The sequence below is a fragment of the Pelophylax lessonae genome (assembly GCF_965119305.1).
Source record: "Pelophylax lessonae genome assembly, chromosome: 3".
NCBI lineage: Eukaryota > Metazoa > Chordata > Amphibia > Anura > Ranidae > Pelophylax > Pelophylax lessonae.
In genome coordinates, this window is record NC_138770.1 from 472,085,248 (window position 1) to 472,095,663 (window position 10,416).

The window sequence follows — 10,416 nt, forward strand, 5'->3', positions numbered from 1 at the left end:
TATAAGGGGTGGGGCTTCTGAGAAATGGGAGGGGTCAAAATGGAAGGGTGGGGTCTTGCGCCCCCCCATCTTAAAACTTCACCAGCCGCCACTGCTGCTGACTCACTGATAAGCCTCCTATTATCCTCAAGCTTCGGAATGAAACTGTTTCTGTCATCTTCATTGACAGATTTCTCATAAATGTCACACAGTTTGTCTCTCATCTCATATACACATTCCTCAACTGCATTTTTGGCATCATTTCGCTCCTTCTCAAGTTTGTCTTGCATACAAGTTTGTCCTATCCGCCATGGAGGACCGTGATCCATAGGCAACTCAATTGTGCTAGTCTTAATGTCTTCAACATTCTTGAGCCGCCTCTCTCTGCAATCCATAAATGTTTTCCACAAAACTTTGAGAATCTCTGCTTCACTAAGCTTTGTTCCAAGTAGGGACTCTTGACGTCCCTCTGTGACTTGAGTTGCCTCTCCATACAGCTGTACACAATCATTGACTCTTTGTTTCTTGAGCTTAGCTTGCTCTAAGATGCTGTGCAGAGGGCCTTCCATTTGCCACAACAGGCTGTCACACATTTCTTCAAAGTGACCCCTGTTCATTTTTCCAGAGACATCATCAACTTTCCTTCCACCGACATATGGGTCGAAGGCAACAACACAGTTGAACCCAGCGATCTGGGTGGTATCCATTATAGACCTCCTCTCTGCATCAGTGAAGAAGCATGGAACTGCAACACATTCTTTTACAGGTTTCTTCAATGCACTTTCTGCTGAACTATTTGACCGCTCAAGGTCACCTAGTTCCTTTTCTCTATCTGAATTCCACATGGAATGTATCTCAAGATCACGATCAAACTTCCGCCACCTGTCTTTCACCAGTTCCATTTTGGAAATATTCCCTCAAAGGCACTTGAAATTCATTTGCTTCACGTTTTCATCAACAGCCTTAGTTTTCTCCACTAGGTGAAGTTTGCTTTTTTCTCCCAGATTTATATCACTTGCTTTAGTTTTCTCCGCTTTAGTTTTCTCCACTAGGTTTTCAGCCTGAACTGAGAAATCATCACATTTCTTACACAGCTCCTTTGTTTGCTGAAGTTCTAATGATACATTTTCCAATGCTTGAAGTTTTTGAAGGAACGGTTTACTCCAAAGGGGTGATTCAAGCCACATGTCATCACATTTCTGAGGCTCACTCAGGACAGACCCCAAAACTCTGATCCTTTTAAAAACTGCATCAGGCACACTATCCCCTCTTTGGGACAGATCCTCTGTTGCCTGTAATTCCTCTTCCAGTTCCTGCAACGGAATCTTCATCTCTTCTATTTGCTGTTCTAAGGCTCGCCTAGACCTTTCTAGCTCCCGAACGCTTTTCACAACATCATCCTTGGAGCTGACCAAATCTTCCATTTCTGCACACAGCTGTTGGTTAACTCTTTCTAGTTCAACCTTACACTCTAGAGCTTCCTCCAAGGAGCGAGCCAAGAACAGGGCTTTGCTCTTGTTATCACGCGCCTCCGTTTTTGCATGGTCGCGTTCTACTGCATATTTTGCAGACACAGACTTCTCCTCACCAAGCATCTGATCAAACTTCTTTTGCTTCTTCTCCAGGTTGGACACAATCTGATTCTGGTGATCCAGATTCACACTCAGTTCATCCAATTCCTGCTGAAGTCTTGTCTTGGTCTTCTCAAGCTTGTCATAAGCAGCTGTTTTTTTCTCATAGCGTTGATTAGCAACTTCAAGGTCTTTCTGCAGTTTCTTTTTCACAACTTCAACACTCTCTAATGAACAAATGCTTTCTTCCATGCGTTTTTTCATAACCGCTATCTGAGCTTGCAATGTTGCGACTTGCTCTGATAGGTTTTTCTTTGCTTCCTCCTCCTCTTTAAATTGTTCCAGGAAGCCATTTTTCTCATCTTCCATTTGTTCGAGCTTTGTGCTAAAACTCAGCCTTTGACACCTCTCTTCCTGTAAGAGTTCCTGCGTGTCTTGCAGCTGCGATTCCAAGATAGAAAAATCCTTGGCAATTTTTCTAGATTTTCTGTCTGCTTGAGAAAGCCGATTTGTAACATTGTCCAGCTCAACCTGCAGTCGGTTTGCCTTCTCTGACAGCTTAGCACACAATCGGTCACCTTCTGACACCTTGACTTGCGATTCCTGCAGCTGTGCCTCTACTTTTTTTCTCTTGTGTTCAGAATCTCCTTTTCCCTGAATAAGAGCCTTCACCTCACTGGCCAGCATCTGGGAATAACAATGTAATTCTGCCACACAGGCTTCTTTCTCCTTTAACTGCTGCTGGACACGTTGGGCTTCCCCTTTCCAACTTTCACAGTCCGCACGCAATTCATCTACCACATTGCTCAAAGTAGTGAGCTCATACACAGTACTCAGTAATTTAGCCTCTCTTTCACTTTTCTCGTTGTCGCTGAGAGACAATGTCGTTTTCAGAGCGACATTCTGTTCCTGCGCCCCCTGCAGGTCTATTTTTGTAGCTTCCAAACACTGAAGACTTTTTTCCAGCTGATTACGCAACTCCAACCTTTCACACATACTTTGCTTCTGCAAAGTCTGAATTTCAATTTCCTTTTCCATGAGGATGGTATCTTTCTACATTATAGGCTTTCTAGGGTTTTTCAACTCGGAAAAAAGAAGAGCAGTGGTTTCTTCCCATTGTAACTGTACCCCCAGGGGTTGTTCCTTTTCTTCCATTTTCCGTTGTACGGCAGCCAGCTCAGCCCTGCACACATGCTCAGTTTCCTCCATACCGATGGCCTCCATTTGCTGCTGGCGTCTCTGTTTCCAGCCTGCCATGCTCTCTTGATGAGCCTTTTGTTGAGCTGCAAAGCTCCGCTGAAAATCCACATTTGCCTGCTGTTGAGCTGCATTTGATATAATCAGTTGTTTCAACATCTCCTCCATTTTGGGCTTACTTTCCATCTGAGAACACTGTGTCTCCATAACTGTGTCATTTACACCAGCGTTGCTAGGGACAACAGCTTTTCTCTTTAGACGATTCCGTTCAGGCATGGATGGGGCTGGTTCAAACGGTAGCATCCCCTCCATCCATAGAATCTGGTCTCTCATTTCAGCGATCCTTGCATCTTTCAGGCGTTTTGATCGCCCCATCTTTAGTCACTCCACAAAAAATTGTTTCAAAGTCCAGCAAAACTTTTAAGACCACTGTCTCTTCAAAACTTAGTAGTTTTTTCTCTCTCTTGCAGGATCTCCTTTCCTGTACACACAGTTTGTGCAGTCCCTTGCACCAGACACAGTTCATCAAAAATGTTTAGACCGCTGTCTCTTTAAAATACGTTTTTTTCTCTTTCAGATTCTTCTCTCCTGCACACATAGATTGTGCAATCTCGTGCACCAGACAAAGTTCATCAAACATATGCACTTCTTTGCAGGGATCTCTGCTTCTGCCCACTGCATACCTCCACCATATGTAAGGGATTAGCTCGGTGGTAGGCGTGGATGACCCCTTTGGGGGTGCGTTTTCACAGAGAGATAGCCAAGCAGTAGTTGCAAACAACACTGATTTATTCATGCAATTTACTTCACACAATTGCAAGCCTCAAAACAGCCAAAATAAAATAAAACAAAAAAAAACCTTGCCACTGTGGGCGGCTACCTTCTCACACACTGGAACCTATCTAATGAAGTCTGTCCCCAACCTACTGTTGGGCAGACTTGGCTGGTCATACAGCAGACTCTCAATAGTCCATGTTTTATCTCTCCACCACAGCACATGTTCATTTAAGCTGTCCCTTTGTTTTTCTCTTCACATGGCAAACATTCCTTTATTTCTTCCACATAGAAATAGTTTGTTTATTTACCTTGAGAAGTCTTCACAACTGGTTACCCTCCTTAGCGCACATCACTTCAGGGGGTCTTCTCCCATGCTCACCAGCTTGTCGGGAGGCACTCATCTGTCTGTCCTCCTATCCCAGCCCACACGGCGACAGGAGGCAGCAATCAATAGGACTTCCTTTAGACAAATTATAGAGGCCTTCATTTCCTCATTCTGAACAGCTGAAGTCTGTTCAACTTCCTGCTGGCTAGCTCTGTAGCCAACACCCTATAGTAATTGGTGAACTTTCTAAATCAGGTGGAAACTTATCTCCTGCCTGTGACTACATTCCCAGATTTACCTGACTTCCTGTCACAATATATATACTGTATATATAGATATGTGTGTGTGTGTAGATATCAATGTATGGTCTATACTGAACTGACTGATCTGTACATATATATAGGGTAATTGAGTATCTATCGGTCAGTTCAGTATAGACCATACATTGATATATTCATATATATAGGGCCATTGAGTATCTAAGTATGGTCTATACTGAACTGACCGATAGATACTCAATTGCCCTATATATATATATATATATATATATATATATATATATATGTGTGTGTAGATATCAATGCATGGTCTATACTGAACTGACCGATACCTACATACAGTGGGTACGGAAAGTATTCAGACCCCCTTAAATTTTTCACTCTTTGTTATATTGCAGCCATTTGCTAAAATCATTTAAGTTCATTCTTCTTCCTCATGAATGTACACATAGCACCCCATACTGACAGAAAAACACAGAATTGTTGACATTGTTGCAGATTTATTAAAAAAGAAAAACTGAAATATCACATGGTCCTAAGTATTCAGACCCTTTGCTGTGACACTCATATATTTAACTCAGGTGCTTTCCATTTCTTCTGATCATCCTTGAGATGGTTCTACACCTTCATTTGAGTCCAGCTGTGTTTGATTATACTGATTGGACTTGATTAGGAAAGCCACACACCTGTCTATATAAGACCTTCCAGATCACAATGCATGTCAGAGCAAATGAGAATCATGAGGTCAAAGGAACTGCCTGAAGAGCTCAGAGACAGAATTGTGGCAAGGCACAGATCTGGCCAAGGTTACAAAAAGATTTCTGCTGCACTTAAGGTTCCTAAGAGCACAGTGGCCTCCATAATCCTCAAATGGAAGACGTTTGGGACGACCAGAACCCTTCCTAGAGCTGGCCGTCCGGCCAAACTGAGCTATCGGGGGAGAAGAGCCTTGGCGAGAGAGGTAAAGAAGAACCCAAAGATCACTGTGGCTGAGCTCCAGAGATGCAGTCAGGAGATGGTAGAAAGTTGTAGAAAGTAAACCATCACTGCAGCCCTCCACCAGTCGGGGCTTTATGGCAGAGTGGCCCGACGGAAGCCTCTCCTCAGTGTAAGACACATGAAAGCCCGCATGGAGTTTGCTAAAAAACACCTGAAGGACTCCAAGATGGTGAGAAATAAGATTCTCTGGTCTGATGAGACCAAAATAGAACTTTTTGGCCTTAATTCTAAGCGGTATGTGTGGAGAAAACCAGGCACTGCTCATCACCTGTCCAATACAGTCCCAGCAGTGAAGCATGGTGGTGGCAGCACTTATATGCTGCACTGATGGCCACTGATTAGGCAGCAATGGTGGGTACTGATAAACTGCACTAATGGGCACTCATGAGGCTGCACTGATAAGGCAGCACTGATATGCTGCACTGATGGGCACTGATATGCTGCACTGATGAGGCTGAACTTATAGGAACTGATGAGGCTGCACTAATAGACTGTGGTTGTGGTCTGTGGTTTACAGATGACAGGGCAGGTCATGAACAGGAAGGGGTGTGGCCTTTACAGGAAGGGGTGGGTCATATTTAAATTAGGGGGTGCACAAGTTTAGTCAGGCCTAGTGCAGCACCAAACCTAAATACGCCACTGCCTATATATATATATATATATATATATATATATATATATATATATATATATATATATATATATATATATATGTGTGTAGATATCAATGTATGCTCTATATACTGAACTGACTAATTTATATCCATATATAGGGCATTTGAGTATCTATCAGTCAGTTCAGTATAGACCATACATTAATATCTACATACATATATAGGGCAATTGAGTATCGGTCAGTTCAGTATAGATCATACTTTGATATCTATATATATCTATATGGCAATTGACTAAGTATGGTCTATACTGAACTGACCGATTGATATCTATATATATATATATATATATATATATATATATATACACACACACACATCTATATATATATATAGCAATTGAGTATCTATCGGTTAGTTCAGTATAGACCATACATTGATATCTACATATGCTGTACTGTATATAGGGCAATTGAGTATCTATGTATGCTCTATACTGAACTGACCGATTGATATCTTTATACAGTCAGGTCCATAAATATTGGGACATCGACACAATTCTAATCTTTTTTGCTCTATACACAACCACAATAGATTTGAAATTAAATAAATCGCGGCACAGTGGTGTAGTGGTTAGCACTTTCACCTAGCAGCAAGAGGGTCACTGGTTTGAATCCCAACTATGACACTACCTGCCTGGAGTTTGCATGTTCTCCCTGTGCCTGCGTGGGTTTCCTCCGGGTACTCCGGTTTCCTCCCACACTCCAAAGACATGCTGGTAGGTTAATTGGATCCTGTATAAAAAAAAAAAAATTGGCCCTACTATGTATGTATGTGAGTTAGGGACCTTAGATTGTAAGCTCCTTGAGGGCAGGGACTGATGTGAATGTGCAATGTATATGTAAAGCGCTGCGTAAATTGACAGCGCTATATAAGAACCTGAAATAAATAATAATAAAAATAAATAAGGCATGCTTTAACTACAGACTTTCAGCTTTAATTTGAGGGTATTTACATCCAAATCAGGTGAATGGTGTAAGAATTACAACAGTTTGTATATGTGCCTCCCACTTTTTACGGGACCAAAAATAATGGGACAGATTAACAATCATAAATCAAACTTTCACTTTTTAATACTTGGTTGCAAATCCTTTGCAGTCAATTACAACCTGAAGTCTGGAACGCATAGACATCACCAGACGCTGGGTTTCATCCCTGATGATGCTCTGCCAGGCCTCTACTGCAACTGTCTTCAGTTCCTGCTTGTTCTTGGGGCATTTTCCCTTCAGTTTTGTCTTCAGCAAGTGAAATGCATGCTCAATCAGATTCAGGTCAGGTGATTGACTTGACCATTGCATGCCATTCCACTTCTTTCCCTTAAAAAACTCTTTGCTTTCGCAGTATGATTGAAGTCATTGCCCATCTGCACTGTGAAGCGCCGTACAATGAGTTCTGAAGCATTTGGCTAAATATGAGCAGATAATATTGCCCGAAACACTTCAGATTTCATCTTGCTGCTTTTGTCAGCAGTCACATCATCAATAAATACAAGAGAACCAGTTCCATTGGCAGCCATACATGCCCACGCCATGACACTACCACCACCATGTTTCACTGATGAGGTGGTATGCTTTCGATCATGAGCAGTTCCTTTCCTTCTCCATACTCTTCTTTTCCCATCACTCTGGTACAAGTTGATCTTGGTCTCATCTGTCCATATGTTCCAGAACGGTGAAGGCTTTTTTAGATGTGGTTTGGCAAACTCTAACCTGGCCTTCCTGTTTTTGTGGCTCACCAATGGTTTACATCTTGTGGTGAACCCTCTGTATTCACTCTGGTGAAGTCTTCTTATGATTGTTGACTTTAAAACACATACACCTACCTCCTGGAGAGTGTTCTTGATCTGGCCAACTGTTGTGAAGGGTGTTTTCATCACCAGGGAAATAATTCTTCGGTCATCCACCACAGTTGTTTTCAGTGGTCTTCCGGGTCTTTTGGTGTTTGCGAGCTCACCGGTGCGTTCTTTCTTTTTAAAGATGTTCTAAACAGTTGATTTGGCCACACCTAATGTTTTTGCTATCTGTCTGATGGGTTTGTTTTGTTTTTCATGATGGCTTGCTTCACTGATAGTGACAGCTCTTTGGATCTCATATTGAGAGTTGACAGCAACAGATTCCAAATGCAAATAGCACACTTGAAATTAACTCTGGACCTTTTATCTGCTCCTTTGTAATGTTCTGGTACCTTTGGGTACCCTAATTACTCTTTCATAAGTGTATGCGCCCCACCATTCTCTTTTGGTAAGGTGCGCATACACCTTTAAGACTGATGCTGTCATCACTGAGCGCCGGACTGGATGGCTATTTAGATCGCCGGCTCTCACTCACATGTGTTCGTTCAAACTGCTTTGTGCCTTGATGCTAACCTGTCTTGAAGCTCTCATGCTTGCAAGCATACCTCGCTGTCGGAACCACGCTGCGCTGATCCCTGTATCCCGCTACCGGATCATCCGCTCTTGCCGAACCTCTCCTCTGCTACATTGCTATTAGTGATAAGTACCCCACAGGGGAAACCTCTATAACCTTTATACTAAAGCTTACACTATCTAGCTCTGCATACTAAGGACTATTACTACATCTGCATTATCTAAGATTGCTAGCTCTTGAGCCTACTACCACCTGTTCTTGCACTGGGTTGATCTCTCTTGTATGTCCACCTGCTACTCTGTCATCTGCTACCATACATGATTGCTAAACCTATCTGCATCCCATCTGCTACTATCTTACTTTCAAGAACATTTCCTTTCAAGTATCTGTCATCTACCATCTCTACCCAACCTGTCTCTTCAGCCTATCATCACTGTGTTACTATATACATAAGTCACTCTAGGAAACATCTTATTGAGTGTGTGTATTTACTTGCTGAATTGAGATCATCCACACATGATGAGTCATTGAGAGTTGGGATTGGTGTCTCAGCGTTTCTCTACATGACTACTGAAGTGGAATATTTCTGCAGCTGAAAATCCACATCATACATAAAACGCAGGAGCGTTACAGATTGAACGAACCACAAATGGATTCAGCAGAAATAACCACTCAGATGACACAATTAAAACAGCAAGTACCTGCGTTAATACACGCACTTGCTGAATTAAAAGAAGACAATCAGGCTCTGTCGCAGCAGGTAATTAGACTGACACAACTTACCACTGCTCAGTCCTTTGGTATTTACAGGCGATCGCAAAAAAATTTGCGAATTTAAAAACGCATGTGAGTTACTTTTCTTGCTAAAACCCCGTACCTACCTTACTGATCACATTAAGGTTTGTACTATTATTTCTTACCTAACAGGCGATCCTCGGGCCTGGGCAGACTCTCTTTTTGAGAAAAGCGACCAGCTTCTCAACTCCTATGCCTTGTTCCTAGCAGAACTCACTAGCCTATATGATGATCCCAATAGGCAGAGTACTGCCGATCTTCAATTAAGATCCTTGAAACAAGGTGGGAGACCTGTAGAAGACTTTGTCGCAGAATTCAAGAGATGGACCCTTGATTCAGAATGGAATGATGCATCTCTGAAATCCCAATTTAGGCTTGGCCTATCAGAGGCCGTTAAAGACGAGCTCGCCCGAGCGGATCTGCCAAAAACCCTGGATGCATTGATACAACTCAGTATCACCATAGATAGAAGACTACGAGAAAGAAAGGCTGAGAAAATGGGACTGCCATTATCCAGTTCTTCTCGGATTTCGGCCGTTGACCCCGTTCCTATGGAGGTAGGAACCATACGCCCACCTCTATCAACTATGGAAAGAGCCAGAAGACGATCTGGTAATCTCTGCTTGTAATGTGCATCCCCGGATCACAAGATAAACGTCTGTCCCCTAGTCTACAAAAAGAAGGGTGAGTGTTCACATGTCCTCCTAGGGGGATTGACAACTTCAATCACTAACCCTTACCTTTCTGTTTGCTTAACATTACAGTGGGACCAGAACAGGATTACTACTAAGGCCATGATTGACACAGGATCTTGTGGAAATTATATTGACATACGTTTTGCTGCTTTAAATAAAGTTCCTATTATTTCTAAACTTAAACCTGTCTCAGTGAGTCTTATTAACGGTGTTCCTTTATCCTCTGGTCCGATCACTGATCAGACACAGGCACTCCTAGTCACTACTAACGGGTCTCATATGGAGACCACTACCTTCGATCTAATACCTTCACCCCACTTTCCCATTGTTTTGGGACTTCCCTGGTTGCACACACATCAACCAACCATAGATTGGAAGGAACGGACCCTGACCTTCCTCTCTTGCTATTGCGAGGGTACGTGTAACCTCCCGTCTTTCGGGAAGATCCTGTCTGTGGTGACAGATGAGATTGCACCACTATGTTATCAGGATCTCTCTGAGGTTTTTCTTGAGAAAAATGCTCAAGCACTACCTCCCCATCGAGACTATGATTGTAGCATTGATCTACTCCCAAATAGCAAATTGCCGTTCGGTCATGTTTATCCTCTTTCACAGGATGAACTTTCCCATCTCAAAGACTATTTGGATGAGAATTTGGAAAAAGGTTTTATTAGACCTTCCACTTCTTCCACAGCAGCAGGACTCTTTTTTATCCGCAATAAGGACTCAAGTCTCAGGCCTATCATCGACTATAGGCAAT